Raw genomic sequence first — 21,835 nt, 5'->3', positions numbered from 1 at the left:
TTCTGATGTAGAAGTTTTTGCTAGAAAATCTTTCAAGGAGCTGGAATAAGAGAATATGGAGCTCAAAAGGAGAGATTACTGGCTGATCGTACATAATGAAGAGTGAGTCCATTGGAATGTAATTTAAGATTGGTCATTCTAACTACACGAACCATGCAGTGTTACACAGGTAAAATATATGTTATGAATAACATAATGATAGTTGACTCAATGATAGCTGACTACCATGAAACCAAGGTGAGACTATTCAATTTTGTTACTAATTTATGCCTGTTCTCTTCTTCACACTGTTCACACTTCTGTCCTGACCAGAAGTGAACACAGAATGGGGGGAGGGCATTCATGTGTGGCTGTCCTCACAAGCAATGGCAAATCTTTGTCACCATGCTTTTTTCCTCCCACAGAATTCATTTCTTTTTTTGTTTTTGAGCCTTTGGGGTTTTTTCCCCTGTAATTCTCTTTCCTTTTAGCTTTAAAATGTATCCTGTATACACTCATCTTCTTCTTTTTCTTATGGCACACAATACCCATGAGATGATGCCATTTTATATGGATCTCAATGAGTAGAAGTATCATAAGAATTAGAAGTAAGCAAAAGTTTGCCATGGTGGTTTATACCTATAATCACAGAGTCAAAAAGATAGCAAGGTCAAGACCAACCTGGGCTTTCTAGTGAGTCTCAGGCCTACCTGGACTACACAGCAAGACACTCTCTCAAAACAAAACAAAACAAGCAAAACTGGAATAAAATAGAAATATGTATCAACTAGGCATATAGAATGGCCTTTCCAGCTTCCATATAATTCCCATTACCATCAATAATGAGTGCTGCAAAGCTAAAGTACCTAGGCAAGTATGTTTCTTAAAATGAGAGAGGTACAGATCAGGTGTGCAGGGCAGAGAGGCTCCTGGGCAATCCAAAGCAAGATATGAGGAAGTTCAAATGTCTCTGATGAGTGCCCCTTGCTTCTTGCTTCTGAGAAAGGACGTTCCCCTAGGATTCCTCTCATCATACAGGCAATTTGGCTCTCTGCTGACTTTATCAGAGCCAATTTTATTCAACAATGAAAGCGTCACTAAAAGAAGGCGGCATCCTTGATATTTTATAGACGTTAAAGTAATTATATCACTACTCTTTACCATTACAAAAGTCTTAAGATTCACTGTGGAGAGCTGAGAAGCCTGGGTGCCCACTCCCTACAGTGAATCTTTTTCCTATTGTTCTCCATCACTGTTCTTAGATGGGCAGTAGGAGGAAGTGTCATACGAAAGAAGCAAGTAGATTGCCCCCTTCTCCAACTGTGTAAACAACCTGAGAAAGTCTTCTTAACGCTATGCAATCTCGTTCTCTCATTTGGATAGAAGAGATTATATTCACACTTTCTTATCAAATGAAGTAAACGAATGAACCCATATTATCTTCACTTGTATAGTGTAAAACACTTCAACATCTCTTTACACTCTCGGTTCATAAAATGTAGATAATATGCATAATGGAATGCAAACACACATTAATAATTCTTTAATAATTCTTCATTAATAATTCTTGGAAGAACATAGCTACACTCACAAAACCATGAGGCCAATGCTGTGAACCAGAGACAGAGATTTATGACTTGTGGTAACTGGAACCATATTTGTGCAATCTGGTTCAGCTTTCAACGCTGTGCAAAATATCCAGGTCTGACAAGGAGCTGGCATTGAGCTCTGGTTTGAAAAGCTAGCTGAGGGTGAAGGCTTTCATGCATAGCTGTGACAGAGCTGCAGTATCTCAGCACAGTTCTGGAGGTTTGTGGCCCAACATATGAGCATGTGGAGAAAGTAGCATATTGTACTCTCTTGGATTGTACATCTCTGTGCAGGATGAGTTTTTACTAGAGCTGAATCAGGGACATGGTCCAAAGAAGGCTGAGAAACAATGAGACCATGTGGGAAGGCAACTTCACTCATATGGAAAAAGTGTCCGTACAAGATGGAATTCTCCCAAGCATGGTAGCTTAGAAGAATACCCCCACATCTGTGAACAAGGCTCAATGAATGACACAGGCATCAAAAGTGGAAGAAACATGACAAATCAAGGGGAAATAAGATATTTGCAAATAGGTTTAATGTTCTCAGGTGAAAATGGAGATCAACTGAAAAGTATTAGGAGGGGCCAACAAACTAGAGAATCATGTGGAAGCTTAGTAAGTTAATGATGTGATAATGTGCTGTAAAAGAAAAAGAATTCATGGATGCTTCCTGGACACACTGAAGACAGAACCTTGAACCCAAGTCTGAGAGCTGATAGGAAGGGAAACAGACAAAAAATGTAGACGATGTTAATGATAGATTGGAAAACTCTTATTTTTATTTTTTAATCTATTTTTGGGCAGTACTGCAGTTTGAATCCAGGGATGTACACCTGCTAGGGAAATGTTTTATGGCTTGAGTCCCTCCTCTAGCCCAGGAAACTTTTAATTAAAAAAAAAAAACTGAAAGAATGGGGAAGGAAATAATTCTTAAACAGATAATAAAAAAAAAAATTGAACTGGAACTCACAAGCATCCTATCATGTGCTGAGTGAGAACTTATAAAATCACAGATTCCCTACTGTGTTCATGATGAAATGATAGTGCATCAAGGAGAGATCATAGTTTAGAATATAATATAAAGTGTGGAGAGTATCAAAATACCCATTGCAAGAATTTTATTACTCTACTTGCTTAGGTGTCATAAACTATATAGACCCCAAAAGAACATCTTCCCAGTGTTAAGAGAAGATAACTAGAAACTTAGACTTCTGTAGTGAAATGGAAACATTTTCAGATATCTGAGGAATAAAATAACTTACTAATGATATTCTCTTGGGGGAAAGCCTTAAAAAGCATATCCTTTAGTTAAAAAAAATCTCATAAGGAAAAAATAAAATGTAAGAATCAGTAATATGTAATAAGTTATAAAGAACTATTAAAGCTATATAATCATTAATAAATTATGTTTATGGTGATGGTAATTATTTGTGTTTAGAAAACCACATTACAGTTACATTTGACATAATAACAGCCCATAGATGAGAGAAGTGAGATGCAGAGAAAGGCAAAAGGCACAGACTTGTTGAGTAGCAGAGAAAAACTAATTTTAAACATTTCCCAGCAAAATAACTTAGAAATTTAACTAGAACTATTAATTTACTAGAACTGCTAGAATATTAGGTAATTAATGCAATAAATCTAACACCAGTTAGGAAAGAAGACATTTTTTTAAAGACAGACAAGTTTGGAAAGTAGACATCCCAAAATCAAATGGCTGAATGAATCCTAGTTATCACTAATTGTTCAGTTATAAGTAAATTCATTGAAAGATTTGGGAAAGACAGGAGAGAATGATGAAAGGGGTGACATTGATCAAGATAGATTGTTCTTAGAAACTGGCATGCTGAGCTGAAACCACTTTGTACAACCACTTTAAAGATGATAAAAATATAATAAAAATTGAAAAGGTCAATGTCTGTTTATATGAAAATCAGCAGTCCCCTTACCACCCCCTTTCCAATCTTTGGAACCCATTGACAAGATTCATTTAGGAATCTTGAGATGGTGGATTATTTTGATTTGTCAACTTCAAGAGATCACAGAAGTTCCAAAACTCTCAGACCATTTCCCAGCTCAGTCCATAACTGGATGTCGATGATGAAAGATAAGACACAGAGAGTAGCATCGCTGGTTTGGGGTTTTGAAGATGGAGGGAGGAGCTGTGAGCTCAGGGTGTAAGCAGTGTTTAGATGCTGAGAAAAGCAAAGAAGTACTTCTTTCCCCTCCGGAAAACTCACACTTGGGCCACAGCTCGGCCAGCACCATGACTTCAGCCCACAAGACTGCTTGTTGTGCTTCTGATCTCCAGAATTGTGCGGTTATAAGTCTGCATTGTCTCAAATCACTGAATGAATAGTAGTTTGCCACAGCAGTAATCAAAAACGGATGCAGTTCCCCAGATTGTGTGTCTTCAAACTATTCAGGCTCAGTTCTAGGAACCTTGAAGAAATATGCACATACACATGTAGATATGCACAGAACAATAACCTCTAGTCCCCTACACCAAAGATCACTACCTTGGACATTTTGATTTTTGTGTTTAGTTTGTGGGATCAATATTATTTTCTTCATAGTTTCCCTGCTCTTTTTAAAGTAAGCATGAATATGTCCCCATATCAATAGAAATTCAATAGCAAAATTTCCCAGTGTATGAATGGAATAGAGAATAGAGTCATTTAATAGTATACTAATTATTGGGCGTGCATGGCTCTCTTGTTTTATGTGTTCTTAGAAGCAATGTCATGACAAATGTCCTTGAATGTATTTCTTTGTCTGCTTTGTTTGTGGCTTAAAAAAAAAAAAAGATTTTGTAGTGGAAATTCTTCTCCAAAGGGTATGAACCTTTATTACTTGAGAATTCAGGGCTTTATTTCACTAGAGAAATACTCTCTTTTGTTTTTATTTGCTTTATCTGTAGCTGTATTTGAGAGAGAGAAAGCACAAGAGGATGAAGGGAGGAGGGGCACGGGAGAAGATAAGAAAGTTGTAGCATTTCTGTGTTTCCAGTTCTTACTTTCTGACTTCTGTTCCTTTGGCTTTTGGAAGCTTGACCGTGGCTGTGATTACAGAAGACCAAACTCTACCGCACTTGCTGTTTTGTATGTAGTGAGAAAGATCTTGCAATGCTCCGTTTGCTGATTGTCCCTCTGGAGTGTTAAGGAAGGATTGAAAATCTCCATGGAAGCAATATGCAAAAGGGAGCAAATTAATAAGTACATTATTGAATAAGTATCTCTTTACTCAAATAATAATTTATTCTCTGTCATAAAATAAAATCATCTAAGCATCATAGTCAAATGAATCTTTTTTAAAAAATAAACACATCTTCTGGTCCCAGTTTTCTCATTTTAAAATGAATTTCAAGATGTTTCTGGCACATTTATACTGGTAAATAATTATATCTTCAAGAGATATACTACCAGCCTTGGCACATGGTATGCAATTAGTATTTCTGGCCTTTATTATTGAATAATACTGTACTAATTACCTCCTCTATGCTTAAATTATTTAAAGTGTACCCAGAGTGAATAATCTGGATAATTTGGAGGGTGAACTGCTCTTTCAATTCCCAGAAGCGTGACTCCGTACAATCCAAGGGCTGGAGACACAGCTACTCCATCTGTATTAGCAATGCCAGCATTGCTTTGTGAATGGCTCGTGTGATACAATACCATTTCTGTTTTCAATATCTTGCCCTCCCTCAGGAAACCTTGGCACATCAGAGAACTGAATACAGTAGTGGCCATAATTCTAGGGCATACTACGTTATATCCCAATAACCTGCTGGTGGGGTCAGCTTTCCAACTGGGAAGTCTATACTAGAACAAAAAAAGAATCACTGAATAGTGGGCCTTAGTCATTACTGTCTGGACATTCCGACACATCCATTTTCTCATTCAACTAGTAATGATTCTATTGGCAATAACCCACCAAAGTCATGCTAACATCACCTCTGCAAATACGAAAGGATGCTTTATGTTCAGCCATGCATTTGACTGGTGTAGTAGGAGGTACATGATGATCTAAGATACAAAGATTTCTGGCTAAGGAAATGGGTCACAAATGGCGCTATGGTTCGTATATGCTTTGTGTCACCTACTCTTGGGTCTGTTGTAATCTTGATCCGCAGTGTGCTGATTATGGGAGTTGGCAAACTCAGCCTAGTTAGAGGTAACTGTGTCATGGGAAATGTCTCTGCGTGGAGGAATCATTATAGTTCTCATGGGACCATCGCTAGGTCTCGCAGGTGGGTGGTTCCTTCCTGCTCTGTCTTTCCCCTTTCCTCATACACAGTTTCCACAGTGGTGCCTTCCTGTATTATACTCCCACTGGAGGAAACTCTATTCTTGAATTTTCAGCCTATGTGCTAAGCACATTTTTTAAAAATAAAGCATCCAGTTTCAAATATATTGTTATACCATGGAAAACAGACTATTGGGGATGAAAATACTGACACTTAGCATCGAGGCCTCATTATAGCTGACTCACATATAGTGCTCAGCACAGACCATCATTTCTCCACATCTTTTGGGCAGCATTGTCAGATGTGGGACTTGGTGTACAGGGGCAGGAAGCAACCTTGATTTTTGTTCCTCTTATTTGGGCCATTTCATCCTTCAAAATCCTTTCTGCTGGATTGTCATTTACCTTCGTAATCTTGTCGTGTGTGTTTTCACATTGTTCCCATTTCAGATTTCAGAATCAAGAGCAGGTAGGATAGGCCAAGCTATTTAAAACTCAAGATGGAGTGTCAATGGAATCTACTTATTTCTCCTTCACCTTTCAGCCTTAAGGGGTACTGAAGAGTTTTAATGCATAGCCCCAAAGAAGGACCCAAGCTTAAAAATATAGCATAAATGCCATATCTTCAAATATATTAAATCCTTTCTATAGTTAGGCTCATTCTTATGCAACACACAAAAGCAATGGTTTTCATCTTGCTAAAACCTTGATTCCATTATTGTGTGTTTTGATGTGGAAAAAAAGTAATTTGGACGTGTTTAAAATGACAACCTATTCAGTAAAACACCCTAGTATGTCTCAAAGCAGTGTTTATCTTGAATAATATTACAGAACTCTTCATTCATCGCATTAATTCTGTATTGCTATTAATTCTGAATTTCAAATAAGGTAACCCATAAAATACTTCTCAGCCCATAAAATAGCTCCTTCTCATGGAGTTTGGAATGTGAGAGGAATGTCTTTCCTGAACGATGTCATGATTATAGTATCAGTATGTAGTGGGTGTGCATGTGAATATGCGAAAGTGTGTGTGTGTGTGTGTGTGTGTGTGTGTTTGTGTTTATGTGTGCACTTGAATGTCTGTATGGGTTCCAAGGACATACGAGCACAATAAGTTTACTATGAATAAAATGTTAAGCTTGTTCCTGCTATAGAAGAAGTGAAGGAAAGTAGGAGAACCAGGAGAAGTATCTGCATGAGCAGAATCTGGAGAGATGTCAGATTTCTCCAGGCAAGGTAAGAAATCAGAGTTCATCTGGACAGGAGAAAGGCTGAGCTAACAAACATTCAGAAATCAGGAGCTGACAAGACAGAAGACTAAACTCTCGTCAGGAATCGATATGATTCGCTCTGAGTAAAACTAACACCATGCCCAGATTTTAGCTCATGACAATTGTTTTATTCACTTCCATTTCTTCAAAAGAATGTTTTAGTTTTTATAAATGAGAATAAGCTGGGCTCTGGTGGCTTACACCTGTAATCCTAGCTACTCAGGAGTCGGAGATCTGAGGATTATGGTTCAAAGCCAGTCCAGATAAGGAAGTCTATGAAACTCTTATCTCCAATAAATCACAGAAAGAGCCAGAATTGACAAGCAAAGAAGGAGCTCAGGGAAGCACCCAGGCCCAGAGTTCAAGCCTTAGGACTAGCGAAAATTGAAAAGAAAAAAAAAAAAGCAAAATTTTACACATCCAAAGAAATAGTAAAGATTTTCTTGTGAGATGAATTGCCAACAGCTATTATAACAGCAGCTGGTTATTTGAAGTCTGACAAACTTTTCTGGTTATCTGGCCTCTAACCAGTATCCTCTAGACATCAGCCTCCTAAAGCTGTTAGGATAACAGGTGTGAGTCACTGGAACCTGGCATTCTGATGTTTCTTTAAAAGAAATTTCTCAAAGCCTTATGGACAAGTGGTATGAGCATTTGAAGATTTAAAAAAAAAAAAAACTTCCAGATTAGTCATTCGAATCATGGACAGCATGCCAGCCCAAAGGTGACCAATGTTTATTAAATGTGTGATACGTCAATGATTGCATGGTAATGACAATGAGAGCCTAAAGTCGACTTCAAAATGCTTCTGACTACGGAATTTGAAATTATTCCAGTGACCCAGACTTGCCCTTAGCTGACACCGAGTGATGCCTGTCCTGCCAGTCACCTCCTGACGCAACCTCAGAACAAAAGGAAATGCACGGAGCCCAGGGCTCTTTCCCAACTTTGCACAGTGACTCAGGAATCTCCCACCTCCAGAAAGTGCTGAGGTCATTTGCCTTTTCACAGATCTGTCGGGAAATTGCTTCCTAACACCCAGCTCTCCAAGAGCAAAACCTTGGGTAGAATTACTCTTTATCCATTTTCTTAGCAGTGTAAGTATAAAGGCTCCAACAAGATTTCCCCATATTAATTTACACAAATGGACACATTCTAAATAACCATCTCTGAAACATAAATTTTGAGCCATGAGGCGTAGCGCCTCCTTCCCGTCGCCTCCATTATGCCCCCACTTGAATGTAAAAGGAAATAGAGAAACCAGAAGTCAGCAAGTTGGACTTGCCAGCAATGGATCTCATCTGTTTTCCTGGATCCGTCTAGCACAGACTTGAGAGCCACTCTATTTGCATAAATTCTAGGGTGTTGTACAACTGGAGCCCATTTTTTATGACTCTGGGAGGAACCCGACGCATATCTCAATGAAGAGGAAAAGGTTACAATCCTCTCCATTCTAGGGTTCTTCCTCCATCATGAAATCACCTTTGTTGGGTCTATGTATTTTTTTTTAAATCCCAGATGCAAAATAAAAACTACTCCAGAAACTCTTCAGGACTGTTTATGACACGTTTTTTAAATTAACAAGTCAGTTTTCATCCATTGGTTTCTCTCGATTGTGTAGCCTTGCTTCAGAATATGACTTTATGGGGCAGAGGGAGAGGGGTGAAGGGAGACTAGATCCCTGAGATGAAACATGATGTTTAGGGGTTGTACTGGCTTCTGTAGGGTTCCCCAAAGTTCATTCCTACAGCTGTGCAAGAAAACATGTAGGTGCTTGAAGTATAGCGACCAAGAATATGGGTGTGGGAACGTGAGAGACCTAGATATGAGATGTGCCTTCTCCACGTGCTAATCTTATGACTTGTTATTTAACCTGCCGATCCTGGGTTTCCTCATCAGAACACAGAGGAGTGAACACCTGCTTTGCAAAGCTCTGCTGTAATCCATGCACGCACAGCACAGAGCTCCGCTCTCTGTAGTCAGCATTCCACCAATCTTCATGGATAACGTGACTATTTTTTTATTCCTGCTTTTGCACTATTTTTAACTTCACATTGTCACTCATTGTTTAGTTAACCTTTTTTTTTTTTTTACATTTTTCTCATTTAGTCTACCGAGAAAGGCAAAACCAATGTAATTATGACCATGTAGATGGGTCCATAGCTACAACTTAAATAGGTTAGCATGAAAATTATTCAGGTAAAATGTGCTTGTTCAATAGAGACCGAAAACTAGAATCCTCTCATAGAAAAGGAAGAACAGTATAATACTCAATGTATGTATGTGAAAATGCAACCAGACAACTTGAAAGAACGGGTGGAGTTGGGAGAGGTGGTGGGTGAAAATGATGGAAGAGGTGAGTTTGATCAAGAGGAATTTTACCTATAAACTGACGTATTCAATGGAAATCCTTCTCTATGACTCTAAAAAGAGCAAAACATATTTGAAAGAGAAAAATAAGAAAAGTGATTTTTAAAAAGAAGCATAAATAGTTGAGAATTCATTGATGAAATGTCTACACTTTTGCTTAATTATAAAAGCAATTTAAATAATAGGCAATGTTATATTGAAGCATTTTCAAAGGGAAAGCTTGCAAGAAAATAAAATGCTGTAAGATTTTTCAATGTCATTTGACATAAAAATGTAATGCCAAGCATCAATTTATGCCTTTTGCACTAACTACATTAGAATCGTTCTAGATATATTTTCAGAAGAAATTTTCAAAGACGTACCCAAAATATATGTACAAGTATATTTCAGGGCTGAGGCTAGAGCTCAATGTAATGAGCAAACACTTGTTTTGCATGTGTTAGACCTTTGATTGATCTCTAACATAGAAAGTGAAGATAGAGATGAGAGAAAGAGAATAAAAGAGGAGGTTGGGTGGGTAGATAGATGGTCAGATATGCTCATGATAGATGGATAGACAGACAGATAGATGGTAGGTAGGAAGAAAAAAGAGAAAGACACATATATGTACATACATACATATATTTTTTTCTTACAGAATTATATGTACACTGAGAAGTAAAAATTTAATGACTTAAAAAATTATTCTGTAGCTTAGGTAATTTGGTTGCTTAGTATTTTATCATAATATGAAAATATAACCTTGTATATTCAAAGAATAAAGAGATAGAAATAGTTTTTATATTCTTACATTAAATACAGTATGTGGGAGATCCATTACATAAATGGGCCACAATATAATGTGTATATATGTCTATATACATATGTATATATACACACACACAGATGAACACACATTTACATGAATAAAGAGAAATGCACCAAAATGTTAATGATATTCATCTTTTTATTTACTTTCCTTATGACTATCAGTAATTGCCATTTAATCATAATGTATACATGCAGAGGCTCTTTTTTATTATTGTTTGTTTTTGGTTTTGTGTGTTGAACCCCAGGGCCTTGAATATGCCCCAGGTACTCTATATCATTATTATTATTATTATTATTGTTTACAGTTCCATAAGACAGGTTGGGAGTAGAGTGCTTCTTGGTCCATGTCACCTTTTCCATCCTCCTCCTTCATTATTCCTCTCCCCTCCCTTCCCTCACATTATTCTTTTTTTTTTTTTTTTTTTTTACAAAATGTACATTGAATAGAATGATTAAATTTGCTCATCCTCCCTCCCTCCATTTCTGTGTCTCCTCCTTTGCCCATCCCTCCAAAACAGGCTTTCACTTTCTGGTAATCCTGGTGATAAGCAGTTCAAAGGAGTTACACCTTTGTGCTTGCTTTTATGATCAGAAAATGAATCCTAAGAAAGGAGAGCAGATTGAGATAACAGGATTCCTAGAGAACCGACCACACCTCTAATTGTGGGACCTGAGAGAAGTCACCGCTAATGACAAGGGTTCTCCTGAACCTGCACATGACACTCAACCTTTCGATCTCTTTACATATCAAATCTGAGCCATGCCCACGTGACCTCACTGAAGGTATGGAAGGTGTTGGCATCTTTGTTTTTAATCAACTCTGCCTTCCGAATAGGGTGTGGCAAAGGTTGCATATTCTAGCACTGAGTACCCACCATCTTTAAAATAATACATTAAGTCCCTAGTCCTTATCAGTTATATTAATTACATTATTTAATTTATTATTCGTTGGTGTTTAATTATCAGTTAGTTTGCATCTAATGTTGGCAAACTAAAACCATTCCACGTTTGTCAGACCAACATACCTCTTCTAAAGCAACTCATCAAACCAAATTACATGAACCTGGGGGAAAATGACTGCGTATACATCCAGCTTGCCAGAGCAAGCAACAAGTACAGACATTTATCTCTAGAAAATACCAAATGAATGCTTAGATTTGCATGGCATTACAGCAGGAGGGCAAGAGAACAGAACAGCTTTCCCCAGCACCACCAGTGCTGCTGCCCAGCCTTGCAATTTCTTGCAAGGTGAGAACAAAACTGTAAAATAACCTTTCATAATTTTTTTTTTCCTGCTAGGTACACAAAATTGACTTCTTAGATCCATTGTGTTGAAGGAATTTTTCCTGGTAAATGAAATAGTACGTTTTCCACTCTCTGGCTGAGACTCTTTCTCAATCTCCTCTCTCCCCTCGTAGTGACCACCAAGTCTTGACACCAAGTCAGTGTTGAGAGAAGGGTCCAGGGGGAAATGTGATTCTTGTCTTTGGGTTCACTTCCTGGCTAGCAGCCCACACCTACAGTAGATGTCCTGAAATCAGAAAGAAAACATTGGCTCTCAGGCTTTTGGGAGAACTTGTTATTGCATTGTAACCTAGTTCTGCTTGAAAAAAATCAACTCTATCAAGTATTTGCCTTTCTGGAAACCATAGTATTGTGTCTGTAAAATGTAACTCAATCATGCAATCTCCTAGAAAATATACTTTATGAAAAGTCTCAGAGAGATGGGATGGAAGGCTAGAGCAAAGAGTAGCTGTGGACCCAAAATGGCGGAAACACATTTTTTTCCCCATTCCAAATCTTTATTAAATCCATTTCACTTTTATCTGTTTTGAAAATTAGGCTTTCACACGGGATCTCCCTTGGAGCAAGATATTTTTTGTTCTGGAAACAAAAAAATAAAAGAAAAATAATTAACAAACACTCAGAGTAAATAATCCTAGATGTATCTTCCAGCTGTGGGACTGGACTCTAGCCAGTTTCAAGAATCACTACTGAGTCAATTTGCTGAGTACAGATTTCTGTAAAACCTAATAAACTTCAGCCAAGGAGCCCAGATAAGCTAGAACATTCTCCATCCTGTGTTACATTGCTGGCTGGAATCACTGTGTAATATCTACCAGTGACTCCACAAAGGAGAACAAACTCTTTTGTTTAGGAAGTATGACTCACTGAAATTTGTTGAGTAACTACAAGGTAGGAGATCCTGGAAGGATGGAATGAGAACTCACTTAGTATTGAATAATTACAATGTGCTTGTTTGTTTAGACATGTGCATGCTTTGTGGCTGGGAGAATCATGATGGTTCAGGGATTCAGTGACAAAGTATAGGAAAATGGTCAGTCCTATAGCTAGGCTGAGTTTTCAATGAGAAGGAAAATGTGTGTGTTCTATTTAGTTTTCTTACAACATTAGCTGTTGACCTAACCTGGTATTCTGTGCAATCCTTCCAGAATGTTTACAAGAGAAACATGATCTTTATGGAGTTATTAGTGAAAAAGCAGATTGACACCATTGTGATAATAGGATTTATTACCCAGTGTGGTAGCGTTCTCACAAAGCTTTGGCTGTCTGAAGGTTAAATATGCGTGTCCGTGTTTGCTGATTGTATGGCAGCAGTCTATAATTCTTTTCTATTAGGCAATTTAAACATTCTGTTCTCACTTCAAGCCAATGCTTAAGAAAACCCTGAAGGATGCCAGCAATCGACTTTAATCAGCCATCAGAGCTTAACCTAATAAAAAAAAATAGCTGCCAGGCCATGCATAATTAAATGGGTATTTTAGAAGCTAAAAATGTTTGCATTCACTAAGAGAAATACCATTTTCTATAATACTGTTATGCTAGAAAGGTCACATGTTGAATTCTGTAACCAATGAAGACACTAGAATGCAGGCCCTTGAAGTAAACAAATGAAGGAGAATTAATTTATAATGTTCTCAAAATTTACTGTGTCTGATGAGCACAAAATTTGTTTATGGATTAAAATTACAGGACAACAGAGTAGCCGAATTTGTAGTGAAAAGCTGCATAGAGCTGAATTCAGAGATTTACATGCCAAGAAGTGTCAGTAACTAAAAGGAAAACAAAATCACAGTCAGGGCCTCGAGGATTGCTGAGTAAGTGCAGGACTTAGGAGTTTTGGAAAGAGCAGGGCTTCAATGATGTTCTCGCCTATTGCTAATCTGTAAGAACACTGGCCTGGATTTCCCCCGGTTCCCTAAAGAAGCAAAAACCTTCATTTCATGCACTAGTATTTTTTAAATGTTAACAAAAAATCCTCATATTCTAAGGAAAATCTGGGTTTGGAAATGTGTCTTCAGCATCTTTAGCATGAAACCCTTCTGACCCCCTTCTTGTGTTTCCTTAGTAGAAAACACAAAGATACATAGACAGAAGAGCAACGCAGAAGTGTGGTTGTTTGCACTGCTATAACAGAGTATCTGCGGCTGAGGACTTTGTGAAGCACAAACGAGTGTATTTTGTATAGTTGTGGAAGCGATCACAGCACTGAGATTTGGTATGTGGTAATGTGACTTTAGAAGGTAGAAGTTGGAAGGCAGGGGGTGACAGTTTCCTCATCAGAGCTAATTTTATAAGGATATAAGTCACCATTGCGGTGACTTGACTTATTGTGACTCAAATCACCTCCCAATGACCATGTCTACCTGTGCTAGTGCATGTTGGAAACAGGTTTCAGCACGAGTTTCAGGTGGGACAAGCCATACCAAAGAAATGTATGGAACTTTTCATAAGGTGAGGTCATTCTGTGATGACAGCACAGGATAATACCAGAGGAGGGAGGCAAAGGAGCCCGATAAAAGTAGAGGAATCAATAGGATCATTTGCATTTCTGGTATGGACACCTCTGATGGAATCTCTAGCCTCCCAGTGAAGAGCAGACGTAGCTACTGCTAAGTTGGCATGTAGAAAAACAAGGCCTCGTTGGCCAGGAAACATGTATATGTAAATATATGATTGCAGATGACTAACGGTTGGCTGCATCATTCTGAACTAGCAAGTCTTCAATGATCCTTTCTGTTGAGCTGATAAACTGTAAATTAGTGGCTAATGTTGATAGAGATGCTTTTAAAGACGGGATTAGTGACCACCTATTTTGGATAAAATGCTCAAGATGCATTTATTAAAACATCCCCAATGAATCGCTTCATGGAAAATAAGACATCAATCTCGATCATGGAAATACTTTGCAAGGCATCTTCTAATATTAATAACCAGAAATGTGTTAGAATCAGCCATTGCTAACTTCTTTCTGAATCGGATTCTAGGGGCTTTTGTGTCACACTAAGTTGGATTCATTCTGAATGTATTTTGTTTTTCTGACATCTGTGATTGTTGGCTCATGAGGCTTGTAGAACTTCACTGCAATTTTTGCATTGGTTATCTCCTTAAAATTTGGCAACTAGGTAAACTCACATGGCTTCCCATCCTTTCTGTATTTCATGTACTGGATTTGGCTTTGGGATAGCATCAGAAGATAAATTACACTGTACATACATTAGTGTTATATTTAGAGAAAGGTAGTGGGAGTCTGAGGTAAAGAACAGATGCAGTATAACAAAATAAATTAATTAAGTTAGCAACCCAACTAACATCTTTGGGGGAAGTGTGCCTGCTGGACTGATTTAGTATCGTTTTTTAATGGTAAAGGTTTGTTTAATTTCATGTGGTTGAGGTGAGGAAAGACATGAGAGGCCAAGCAAAGATTAATAAAAGTGACAATAAAATAGAAAATGCAAAGTCAGGGCAGCTGCTTGCCAATATGTGTGGAATGACAGTAATAATTCGGATGAGCTAGAGGCCAAAGATAATAGCACAGTAAATTCCCAGAAAACTAGATTACTGAGAGAGCCACTCAAAATTAAAAAGCTATAGAAATCACAGTTGCGGAATGAAAGGTATTTGTTTTTTTAATTAAATTGATATATTTAATTTTATTTTACTTAAGTATCTTATTAAAAAAGGAAAGTCCTGGATATATATAAATATAAATATATATGCATCTGCATACCATGCAAACACACACGTCTACGTATATATGGAGTGTTTTCTTAAATCATCTTAATAAAGTATGCAAATCTTTGGTCTTTCTAAGCATTTTCTCTTCCACTGAGCTTACTCTTTTTGTTGCCATGACAACATGTTGTATTGCAATACGTTTTTCACCCTTTTGACAGTATTGTACTAAGGCATTGGTTGAAAAGACATAGTAAAAGTGATTTTCTATTTGATTACATATATCCATTTCCTTTTATATCTAAGGGATATTTTTTGACAGCCATCACAGGTTAACCAGATTTGTGAAGATGGAAACAGGGGTGTGATAATTTTCTTGATGAGGGAATTTTACTCTGAAAGCTTTGTGGAGTTATGGATGACAAAGCTTTAGCTGCTGGAGAGCTATAAAGAATTATAACCATTTCTGTCAGGATAGAATTATCCTAGAAGGGAAGGGAGATTATGCCCTCAGTTGAGCTCGTGTAACAGCATCTGGGACATAAGAAGGATATTTTTGAAAAGTTCTGTTAACCAGAAACAAAGGCAGACACCAGTTGAATAAAAATAGAGACTTATCATATCTGACACCCCTGGATAAAGGAGGGTGAAGGATAGGTTATTAAAACAAGTGATGCTTCTTCTTCTGCATTCAATACTATCATTTCCCATAAGCACATACAACAAGTTGGAAGCTGGACGCCATATCTCCATCAGTGGTTATCACATCAAGATAGTAAATTTCAAACTATTTTGTATTGCTTCATGTTTGGTGGTAGTAAACTTTGAACTCAATGTGTTGTTCTTTCCAGGTAGTTGGTCCACCATTTGAGCTCTGCCCTGGTATTTCTTGCTTTATACTTTTCATAACGTGTCAGGACCAGATTTAGAACCACAGCTACCTCCCACACAGAAGGCATTGTTACAGAGATGTCAGTCACCATGCCGACTGGTTTGATGAGATGAGGTCTTGCTAACATTTTTTGTTTGCTTGTTTTTTGTTTTGTTTGTTTTTTAACCAGGCTGGCTTCAAAAAGAGATTCCTTCAATTTTTCTCACCTCCTAAGCAGCTGAGTAATATGTCTCCCATATAGAAAACCTGTGAAAACAATAACTGAAACACTAAGACACAATTACATCAAGTGGTATCACCATGGAATCAATAGGAACATGAACATCATGTTCTCTGATTTTCTCTGTACTTTTCTTATTGCACCCTACTAGGCTTATCACATAGCATGAATGTCCTTAGAAAATAGAACCATTCCAAATTTGCCTTTGGAAAAGGAAACCAAAATGGACCATTTATTCACATGAAAAATAGAATGAATCAAATATTCATTTTAACCTGTTTAGAACAAACAGATTTGGAATACTTTCCTAACTTGAACATGGAGTTTGTTTGATTATTATATATACTTACCTACCTTGCTTTATAATATATACTTTTTTCCCCTAAAATTTTGTTCTCTGGTCATGAATCAAAACGTACCCTAATTCATTTTGAAATGTTAAATTGCTCTGTGAGATCACAAAGTTTTTCATAGATAGAAAAAAAAAAAAGCACGAAGGTCCAGTTAGTGCATAGCATTTACTTCTTACTTCTGATACTTTACCAGCTCTTCAAGAAAGTGATTACATCCAGCACAGACATGCGTGAAGCATGGAGATGCCAGAAAGCCTTTGGGATCCAAGCAATGATTTACTCCTTAGCTAGATGTCGCTCCATATGAATTTCCAAACACAAATGTGCAGTGCTCAATTTGAGACCTGTTACTTGGCTTCATTTCTAACAAATGATAGAAACTTAATGCCAGTCAGTTCAGGGTAATATCATTAAATCTCAACTAGATTTGCATTCCAATTTCAGAAGTCCATTCACAAACAGCTTATGCTGAGTTTAGTATCAGTAAAGGACATATGCTACTTTACAACCGGAATTGGCAATCCCAGCGCATCCTAGCCTTCATAGAGTGCTTCTGCTATTGCTAAACTTGGGCACAATGGTGTGAGGACACGGAAGGCATCACTGAACTTGGTTCTGTGGGCATTAGAGGATTTCTCTCATGTTTCTTGAGATCTCCAAACCCACCTTGGCCTACCTCTGAACTACCATGTATGGGTTCTCTTCCTGGTCATTTCCTCTTGTGAAGTTCAATGCAAAGAGAAAAGCCCCTGTGCTCCTCAGCCATGCTTCAGTGCATAGCGTCCCTCCTCCACCACGCTTGAAGAGGCGATGTTCTGCTCTTTACGCCCTTCCTTATAAGCCTCCTGCCCCTCCAATTGTAGAGCAAAGTAGAGCACAGAGCAGCTTGAGAAGACAATACCAGAGCTTCTATGTTTTGGTAGACTTTGCATTGTAATTTTTTTATAAAGTCAGCTCTATAGATGAGTTGCTTGTAGAGTAAAAGATGCTTCCCTGTCCTCTTTATGTTTTCCGTCTGAAGAATTTCCATTAAAAATTCTTAGGAGTGTGAAGCATTCTGCAATCTTTTATAAGCTCAATCAGGTTTACTCACTGATCTTCACCAAAGACACCAGCTTTCTTCTGTGCTTCTCCCTGGGCTCAGGGTGCTAGGTTTGTCATTGTGTCATCTCCAGTTCTAGTCCAGAATTTTCATCAGCCAAGCACAGTGGTGACGCATTCCACAGAGAAGTTGAGAAATACCAGGTGGCTCTCAGGCATAGCAAATTCAAGTATCAAGACATAAAACCCAGGGGTATAATTCTTCTATATCTTCCCTGATAAATAAGTTTTATTAAAATTCAAAGTTCCAAGCTGGACAAGGTAGTACACACCTTCAGGCCCAGTGTTCAAGAAGCAGAGATTTATTTTTTTTTTATTGTAAAGATACTATACAGAGGGTTACAGTTACATGAGTGAGGTAATGAGTATACTTCCTCTTGAACATTGTTACCCCCTCCATTGTTTTCCCCCTACCATCCCCTCCCTCCCTACCTTCCCCAAGGTTCTTTTTTTTTTTTTTTTTGATTGTGATTAAGTGATTACATAATTTCTGGAATTTCACAGTATTGTAGAATAATGATGCTCATTTAAAGAAGAAGCAGAGATCTTATGAATTCAAGGCCATTCTAGACTACATTGCAAATTCCAGCTTAGCCTGGGCTACACAGGAAACATTTTGTTCAAACAAAGCAAAATAAGCCAAATGAAACAAACATATATATATACATATATATATGAAAATACATTTGTATATATATATATATATATATATATATATATATATAACTATATATATATATAGTTGCCAATAGCATTGCTTCATGTGACTTAAACATAGCATAGAAGTAAATAAATTGACTTTAACTCCCAATATGGCAAGAGGGCAAAAGTATATACAAGACAAATAAAACACAATGGAGAAAATATCAGGGATAAAAGCCTCTTTTCATATAATGAAATACATGAGCTGTTTTAAAACAAAAATGAGATTTGGGAATGGGAGGGACTCTAGAAAAATTAACTAATTTCCATGTACACTGAAAAATGTTAAGACTGCATATGAAGAAACCACATAATATATTTAATATACAAGATATGTGAAACATTTTAACCTCCTGGGTGAATGGCTGCTAATAGGAAAGAGTAAATCATGACCAAATAATTAGAATAGATTACTTCTATAAAACAGATCATTATTAAATTGACCAATTCATACAAGAGGTCAGAACACAAGCCTGAAGGATAACACCCACGAATTCAAAAGAACCAAATATAATGATGCTAAGGTATAAGATAAAGTATCCTACTAAATTAGTGCTTTAAAGCCTTCCAAATGCGTATGCCCTAATGGAATCAACCTTGGAAATACTACAGGAATCAAGTAGGACATGGCCATTATCCTCAAGAATAACAAAACATCTTTGGATTTTGACAATACATGTGCATAGGATTTGACCACATGATTGATAGACTCCAGGCCCAGGGACAGAGGCTGTGACCCTGCAAGCTGTCCAGGCTTGGTGTATGCCAAGTGTGGTATTCGGCATAGCATTGCCCTGCACATGCCTGCCACTTCTTTGGCACTAGATAGTTGTATACCAAGTCTTTGCTGTAGGAAGCTAAGCCGCTGAACTTCTCCTTGAAGAGATGTCTATGTGGCTAAGTAAGCCAAGGAGCATGAACATATGTTTTTGTTGTTGGTTTTTTTTTTTAGTCCTCATGGCACAGTGGGTGAAATATTTAACACTATTCACTGCATTACTGACTAGACTTACCAGAGTACATAGCCTACGTTTGCATTTCTCTGATCTCATTTTTATTAACATCCTAAAGAACTGGTATTCCAAGGAACACATTGGAAGTGCTGGCATGAGTTTACATTTTGTCATGGATGGATAAATATTTTTCAAGAAATATACAGATTTTCTCCATAACCACTGGACAGTTATATTTGTAAAATCTGAACAGGAGGAGAAATGATGGTTAGTTACTACTGGAAGTTGGATTCTGTGTCCACATAAGAATATCTTCATAGCTGCCTAACTACTGAAGCTGTGCTTTGCTCGTGAGAACTAAAAAGCCAGACTATTGCTAACTCTACTCTTCAATTCTGTATTTCCCTGGCATAGCTCTAAAAACCTGGTCTTTCTTTATTCCAAGTTATCATTCTTTGCAATGTACTTCATGTAGATCTCTGACCTGGAAATTCTTTAGAAGTATCACTATTTCCTCTTCCTAAGAAATTGACTTCAAAGAAAAGTTGAATATATCCATTTTGTTCCTTTCCTGTTTTGGTATGTAGAGGTAGATAACCCTTCAGGAAGCAAGAACAGTAAAAAAGCAACTCAGACCCTAGTTGAAGGCATGGAGTAGATGCTTTTTACTTCTTGCCTATAGGAGGATATTGAAGAATCCTTCACACACACACACACACAGACACACACAGACACACAGATTGTTTGTGGGGTGTGGTATTTGCAAAAGAACTCTGCTACACAAAGTGGAGATGGGACTACAGGCTTTCAAGACCAAGAAAGTTCAACTTTCCATTTTAGTTTGCTTATACTGTTTAATCTAGAATTTCTTCCTAACTCTCCTATGATCTTCTGAAAACTACAGCACTCATCTGTGATAGTATTCAAAGCTGCCCTCGGCAGACACGTGCAGGCCTATCCGATTAGAGATGAGATACATACTTTGCATTGAGGTCTCAAGAAAATCTGAGAAGCTACAGCTTAACCCAGAAGTGACCAAGTAAAATTGTTTCTTATAAAATTTCTGCAGTTATTTTTGTTACATTTTAAGGCTTCCTTTTTTTGATATTTGTCTGGAGGAATGGAATATAAAGATTGGCAGAGAACTCAAGTTTGAGTCACCAAGGTAGGACTAACTTAAGTTCAGGATTTACTTGCTCAATAATATTGAAGGACAGTAGAAACTTTTTCAAAAATTATAAATACAAGGATAATATAGTAAAAATTTTCAATGCACATTATCTATTGTGACTATAACATGTCTTGCTGATAATATCAAGTTACATAGGAGAATGGTAGGAGAGTGATTATGATTCAGAAGCATCTTAGATGGGCACTGGTAGCTCACTCTTGCAATCCTAGCTACTCAGAAAGAGGAAATCTGAGGATTATGGTTCAAAGCCAAACCAGAAAAGAAACTTGTAGACTTAGCTCTAATTAACCACCAAAATGCTAGAAAGGGTGGTGTGGGCCCAGTGGTAGAATACTTGTTTGGAACAAAAAAAGCTCGAGTTTACTGGTTTGCTGGATTCAAACCAGTAAAGTGTGTGTGTGTGTAAAAGAATCTCTGTTGTGGCCGGGCACCAGTGGCTCACGCCTGCAATCCTAGCTACTCAGGAGGCTAAGATCTGAGGATCGCAGTTAAAACCAAGCCTGGACAGGAAAGTCAGTGAAATTCTTTTTTTTTTTTTCTCTCTGTTTCTTTTATGTTTTTTTTTTATTGTGAAAATACTATACAGAGGGGTTACAATTACATAGGCAAGGTAATGAGTACATTTCTTATCAAGCATTGTAGCCTCCTCCTTTGTTTCCCCTTCCTATCTCTTCCCATCTTATCTCCAATAAACCACCAGAAAACTGGAAGTGGTGCTTCAAGTGATAGAACACTCGCCTTGAGCTGAAGAGCTGAGGGTCAGTGCCCAGGCCCAGAGTTCAAGTCCCACAACTGACCAAAAAAAAAAAATCTCTGTTCTATTTCAGTCTGTCATAATCACAATTAAAATCAACCTCTACCTTCTTTTGACGTTACTTGAGTTTCCTGCCATCATGGTTAATGTTCCTAAAACCCACTATACTTTCTGTAACAAGTGTGGCACGTAGCAACCTCACAAAGTAACACAAGAAGGGCAAGGATTTCTTGTGAGACCAGGGAAAGCATCTTCATGGCAGGAAGCAGAATGGCATGGAGGTCAGACTAAGACAATTTTCCTGAGAAAAAGCTGAGACTACAAAGGACATTGTGCTGAGACTTGAATGTGTGGAGCCCAACTGCAGATCTAAAAGAGTGCTGGCTGTGAAGAGATGCAAACATTTTGAACTGGGTGGAGATAA

Source organism: Dipodomys spectabilis, unplaced genomic scaffold, assembly GCF_019054845.1.
Source record: "Dipodomys spectabilis isolate Male_0828 unplaced genomic scaffold, ASM1905484v1 ptg000096l, whole genome shotgun sequence".
NCBI lineage: Eukaryota > Metazoa > Chordata > Mammalia > Rodentia > Heteromyidae > Dipodomys > Dipodomys spectabilis.
This window is presented reverse-complemented; position numbering follows the sequence as displayed.